The sequence below is a fragment of the Triticum aestivum genome, chromosome 5A, assembly GCF_018294505.1.
Source record: "Triticum aestivum cultivar Chinese Spring chromosome 5A, IWGSC CS RefSeq v2.1, whole genome shotgun sequence".
Classification (NCBI taxonomy): domain Eukaryota; kingdom Viridiplantae; phylum Streptophyta; class Magnoliopsida; order Poales; family Poaceae; genus Triticum; species Triticum aestivum.
This window is the reverse complement of record NC_057806.1, coordinates 549,575,272-549,581,542: the sequence shown is the minus strand read 5'-3', so window position 1 is coordinate 549,581,542 and position 6,271 is coordinate 549,575,272. Positions and strand designations below refer to the sequence as shown.

Sequence of the window (6,271 nt, the reverse complement as noted above, 5' to 3'; positions counted from 1 at the left end):
GCCGGAGCAACAATTACTTTGGCCGCACCGGAGTACTCCGTCAGCTGCTTGTTCTTCTCATCGTTCGCCGTGATCCTCCGTTACTAGAAGATCAACCTTGCTCTGATACCAATTGTTGGAACAGGCCCGACCTCAACGTTGCGATCCGTCGAGTACTTTCTGGCGAGATGCACGTGCAAGCAAACTGCGACCGATTACTTTCCGGCCGATCGAGTTGTAGCAAACAACAAGCAAGTAGATAGGCAAGTCGATTGATCCTACGTGATCTAGCACATGCACGTACGTATACGTAACAATACGCCGCCGGCTAGACCGATGGAACTCACGCACGCGAGAACACACGAGTTGATGGCAAATAGGGCCGTGTCGGTCCTGCGATTTGTATTGCTTTGATCGTTCTGGCACTACAAGGAAACCCCCCTATAAAGCAACGAAAATTCTACAACGTTTTGAGTATATGTTGTAAAATTCAGAATAGATACACATATATGGGTTGTAGGATATGCGTTATAAATTTGCAGCTCATAACCCTATCAGGAGAGAGACAGAGACGCGCGAGAAACAGAGCCCACGACTCCCTCGTCTCTCCCGAATCGCCGCCACCATTGCCTCGTCTCCCTTGCGCCGACCCTCCCCACCTCCCACCTCAAAGCTCTGGAGGCTGCCAGATCCGCCAAATCCCCACCCAACCGTCCCTCTCGCGTCCCATCCCGATCTCTTCATGCGGCTCCTCGCCGCGCTACCTGCGGCGGCTCCATCAGGTAATGTTCGGCGAATCCCACCACCGCGAAGCACAACCCGAGGTCCCTTCGCTCTGTGGAGCCCTCCCATCCAGCTAGATCCAGCGCTTGAGGCCACCACAACCCACCCGCGACCCATCCCGCATGGCTTGGTTCCGGGCGTCGGATCTGTTGCCGGTGGCCATGTCGTTGTCGTCCTCGTCTCATCCGGTGAGTGCATCCCCTCCCCTGGCTTCATCCTCTCTCTCTCCCTTGTCTAACCTCTGCTCTTCACTTCTCATGTAGACTTGCGGGGAGGAACGTCCAGTGGACAACCTTGCTACGGCTCAGGATGAAGCAGCCACGAGCTTCCTCTTCCGGCTTCAGGTGAGTTGGTCCACTCCTCCCTCTGCTCTGGTTCGTGGCAGATCAGGAGAAATTTTTGTTCTGGAGGTGTTAGGATTTTCTACTGCTTGGGAGCAAGTGCCTGCTGGTTGAGGTCAATTTGATTTTGTTTTGCTGCTAAAGTGTCAAAACAGAGGACGACCACATCCTGGATTGAGTCCCGATGTGTTGAGGCTGGGAAGGTCGGCATGGCCTCCAACCATGGCAATACACCTACTATGTTGCTGCCTTGCAAGCAGTAGTGGCTAGAAATCAACCCCTGGCTGCATATTCTTTCTAGGGTAACATCATTGTAGGGAGGGATTCTGTAGCCCATCTACGCAGTAACCAGTGTGTTTGAGGCAATTACTACACAAAACACCTAGGTATAGTTAAAAACCAGGTTAGGGTCTAATTAATACAGTATATATCTCCAAGGCCCTGATTATTTTCTTTTCCAATCTTTAGTATTCTCCTGTTTCAGGTTTTGACCATGGCCAACATATATTCTTTTAGGCTAATTACTAAATCAATCTAACGATGGTTCATGTGGCAGCGGAGGTGTAGCAACGGCAGTTTGAAGCAGATTAGGCGCCCGCGGGCGTCTTTGGCAGCGAGGCTGTCAAGTGAAGGAAATGGCAGTGTGGCGATTTGTTTTCTATTCACAATATTGACTAATATCCTCTGTATATTTACTAACTCCGGATCCAAGACTTTTAAATATAAATTATAACATAGCAGAAGAAAGTCTGGCGAAAGTGTGGCGGTTTGTTTTCTATTCTCCATCCTTAAAGCTCATAACAGAAGAAAGAACCATACAATTGACTTTATCACTATTGCTTTATTAAGAAAAAAACCTGTCTTTTACGCATGTATTGATGCTCCTTTTGACTCGATTGTGTTGTAGGGAGTGAAAGCATCCAGTTGGGGTGGTCTGCAGCTCTGGTCGCCTCCAGCAGCACTACATAATCAAAGTTCCAAACAATAGTATTGCACTGCTGCCTCCAGCCAACCACAACATAATCATTGGTGTGTTTCTTATCTAGAAGATTTGAGTAATGTACGTGTTTATTTCAGAAAACATTTCTTAATGAAGGTTTATATAAGACAGATATTCCTGTACATTAACTTTAGTTTTTTTTTCTAACTAGAAAGTGTGGTTTCCTTTTTTTTACACGAACTCACTAAAGCATGGGATCCATTTGGGGTTCCTCGATAGCTAATATTAGGAGCACGCAAGATTTAGAATCCTGCTATGTAATTAAAGGAAATCACAATATTGACTAATATCCTCTCTATATTTACTAACCCCGGATCCCAGACTTTTAAATATAAATTATAATTTGGAAAGTTTATTTATAGGAATGATAAATAGTTTGTATAAATGCCTTTATGAAAATAAATTTATTTCAGCAACATGGAAGCCAACACAGCATCACATGTAATATTTGTCAATTAGTTAAAAGTATGCTTCTTTTAAAATTTATGGTTTTATTTTTTTCTTACATAAAAATATTCTAGTTATACATGGCCAACTAAAATTGTCGTGCATATGCACTGGTTGATGATTAGTCTAACTAACTCAGTGATAAATTCATTGAGTAAGATGTAAAGTTGCCAAGATAGTAACTAGGACACATAGAACGGGAGGAATATAGATTCTCTCCTTTTATTAAGTAGGAATGGAACTTGATGAAGCTTTACTTGTGCTGCGCTGTTCTAGAGATGCATGAGACACCTGTAACCTTTTCCCCTTGGCTTTGCAGCTGCGCGCACCAACTTGTTGTAGGGGGACACCATGGAAGGTATACACTCTCCCTCTCCCTACTGTACTACTGCTCGTTGTGTCCATGACCATTGAGCCATGCTAGGTTCTATGCTGTGTCGATGCAAATTTATAAGATTTGGGGCTGTAGGCTTCAGTAGATATATTTAGCAATAAATAAATCTGTCGGTTGACACAAAACTGTTTGACTGTAGGTGTACAAAATTAGCAATGGATCTCTAGGCTGGTGATGACCATGTAAATTCGTTTCAGTGGATTTGGGGCTGTACATTTGTTCCAAAGCATGGTGAGCACATGTAGGTTTGTCTATTTCCTGTTGGATGACTGAAACCAACTAGAGCTAAATGTTTTGGTTCAGTTTCCGATGACAAACTATTTTGGTTCAGTTTGCTAATTAAATGGAGAAGAGAAGAGAAGTAGTACTGTCACACATTGCCTTTGAACGCACAACAGCTTAGGCTACTGTCCATATAATGTTATTGAGCCATGTTGTTCTGCAGGCTATGTCATATATTGTGGCGTCTGGATTAGTCATCAATGATCATGAACACTCATGCTGGTGTATTTTCAGAATCATAACAGGGACGTAGTTTGCTACAGTTCTAAGTTATGATCCTAAATTTAAACTTGATGGTGCTGAAATTAAAGTACATTTTGGGCAGTGTAATACAACACTTGCATAAACTGAAGATTTGGTACAGAGTCGCAAAAACTGCAATACTATTGGTAATGCAGAAAAAAATATTGCATGGCCTTCAACCTTTGTACGTGTCTAATATCCTGCCTTTATCACTACTTGCATCATGTCAATGCATTATGTGTTAACAGTTCATTTTGTTATTTTCTTTGTAGATTGAAATGATATATGGATGATTATATGGGTGCGTAACAAGTATACTGCAACGATGATGATGATACTCTGGTTCATGATGATGGATGCTTTCAATTTTAGTTAAGTTGTGGGACGTTCCTGTTGGACGATGTTCCGCAATTAGTTTTAGTTAAGTTGTAGGGATGTTGATGGATGATTTTAGTTTAGATTTTGTTGTCAAGAAAATATTAGATTATGCATCACATTTGGATGGTGTTCCTCCTGTAATATCCATTATTGTAATCCAACAATTTTATCTAATATATGATTTCTTCCTCTTGTGAGTATATTTTCTTATTTTTTCCCACTTGATACACATAATTATCATTATTATGTGGAGCATTAATTTAATTGCTGGTATTATACAATATTATTTATATTATATATGCACAAACACCTGAAGCCTTGGAAATTCTCTGTTGCCTAGCAATCAGAATTAAGCACCAACGTATAAAAGTGTTGTAAAAACCGGTTTTATGTGTTGTACTCTTGCAACGGTCCCTTTTACCAACAGTAGTATAAGCGTTGCATTATGCGCTAGCAACGCTGGATAGGGCTACGCATCCCAATCTGTTGGTAAAGACCCTAGCAACGCATATATGGACTTTTAGATACGAAAAAAGCGTTGCTATAGGTGGGGTCATGTTGTAATGTGGATTGTGTTTACAAGGGGCTATACAAACAGTAGCAAGGATTGGCTAGCTAACCTACTCGGTTACTACTCCTAATCCTACTAGGTGACGACTTTGAAGCCAACACGGACTACACGTCGTGTTTAACTCCAACATGCGCTGTGTCAGGCTTGTTCGGCCTCATCCGCGCGTACGCCGCCGGGAGCTCTCGCCAACGGCGGACGCCTCTCTTTCTGGTCGCACTGGTCGCCGGACTGTTGGTCTTCATCATCCTGCTGCTCCTAGCACTCAAGTTTCTCAGTAGATGCACGATATTCTTCTGCCGCCGAAGCAACGAGCAGCCGCAGCCCCAGCCTCAGACACATGAAGGAGGAGAAGACATAGACAAGGACGAGCCCCAGCTCCAGGAAGGAGGAGGAGACATTAACGAGGAGGAGCCCCAGTCACAGGAAGGAGGAGATGAGACAGAAGATTCCGTCGAGGAGCCGCAGCCCCAGGAACAGGAAGCAGAGGAGGAGGACGACAAAGAAACGGCTAGATACACCACGCGCAAGTACCTGATGGTGGTGAGCATCCTGGTGGCGAGCGTCACGTACCAAGCCGGCCTCATCCCACCCGGAGGTGTCTGGCCGGACACGGACAGCAGAAGCATCGACGGGCATGCCGCCGGCGACCCCGTCCCGTCCTGCAAGATAGCAACAACCGCCGCTACAGTCTATTCTTCTACAGCAACTCCGTCTCCTTCCTAGCGTCCATCGTCGTCATCTTCCTGCTACAGCTGGACGAGCCGCTGTATATGTTGGCCCGGAAGCGGAAGGAGCAGCTCCGGGATGTTAGAGGAGCCACAACAAGTCCTCCAAGCAAGTCCGACGAGCTGCTCCGGGTGGCGCAGTCCTCCATCCTGCTGGCCCTTGTTGGCCTCCTCTTCGCGTACGCCTCAGGTTGCGCCCGGAGGTGGGAGACGTTCGGGTATGTGGTCGTGCTCCTCGTCGACGTGCTGCTCTACATCGTCATCCATGTGTTGCTATCATGCCGTGACGAGAAAACTGCACAGGTAACACCTCTGGCTCAAGCTCAGGAGGTGGAAGCAGCTACTATACTGATCAACAGGCAGTGCAGATGCAATTGCCATGAAAAGGACGAGGAGAGAAGGCAGGAGGAAACTGAGGTCTAAAACGATGTTTTTTAGGGTCGAATATGTTATTTCTTTTTTTTACATGAATATGTTATTTCTGTTGATATCTCCCGTACGTGCCCTCGCTTTGTATGTCACCCAGGACGAGCATGCGGATTTATTTTTCTTTTTCTCTTTTTTGTTACTCCTTCTGTAAAGAAATATATTTCTTTCTTTACATGGAGTACTACAAAGTTTGTTTTGGCCACTGTCGATTGAATTCACTTGGTTCAAGGGAATTAATGATCCATTTTCCTTCAATTTGACTCTAGCAAATTACAAGAGTTAAATACACTACAGGTGCCATAACTTGTTCGGTGCGGTTAGTTTGGTGCCTAAACTTGAAAAATACACAAAAGTGACGCCTCTGAACATGTGTCGCCGTATCAAGTGCCCGTGTGGCATGCTAGCGTGTTGCTGGGCCAAATGTTAGTGGCTGCAGGCGCTGGCGCGCGCTATGAGCTACGCGTGTTTTTTACAAGAATTCCCTGGATTTTAATTAATTCTCACAAAAAATACCCCTTGATTTGAATTAATACTCGCAAGAAATACCAGGAAGCGAGCGTGCAGGGAATTCGAACAAGGGACATCCTCGTCGCCTGACAATCGAGTGGACCAGGCGCCCTCGGTCTAGTTTGCGCTTAATTATCAGCAAGCAGTTTATATATAGATGATTGCACATATCGCTCTGCATATGCATTTACT

General features: G+C 44.7%; 1 long non-coding RNA gene across 3 annotated transcripts; it reads left to right on the top strand.

Annotated features, from left to right (window-relative positions):
- Nucleotides 1-561: 561 nt before the first annotated feature.
- LOC123107620 (uncharacterized) lies at nucleotides 562-3,962 on the top strand. 3 transcript variants are annotated; one of them, XR_006451706.1, is made up of 7 exons: nucleotides 562-950; nucleotides 1,026-1,106; nucleotides 1,660-2,132; nucleotides 2,870-2,908; nucleotides 3,084-3,175; nucleotides 3,390-3,653; nucleotides 3,742-3,962. It is a non-coding gene; the product is annotated as an uncharacterized lncRNA (long non-coding RNA). The 3 variants fall into 3 exon arrangements; XR_006451704.1 differs by having other exon boundaries at nucleotides 1,026-2,132; XR_006451705.1 differs by having other exon boundaries at nucleotides 1,026-2,163; nucleotides 3,084-3,653.
- Nucleotides 3,963-6,271: the final 2,309 nt, after the last annotated feature.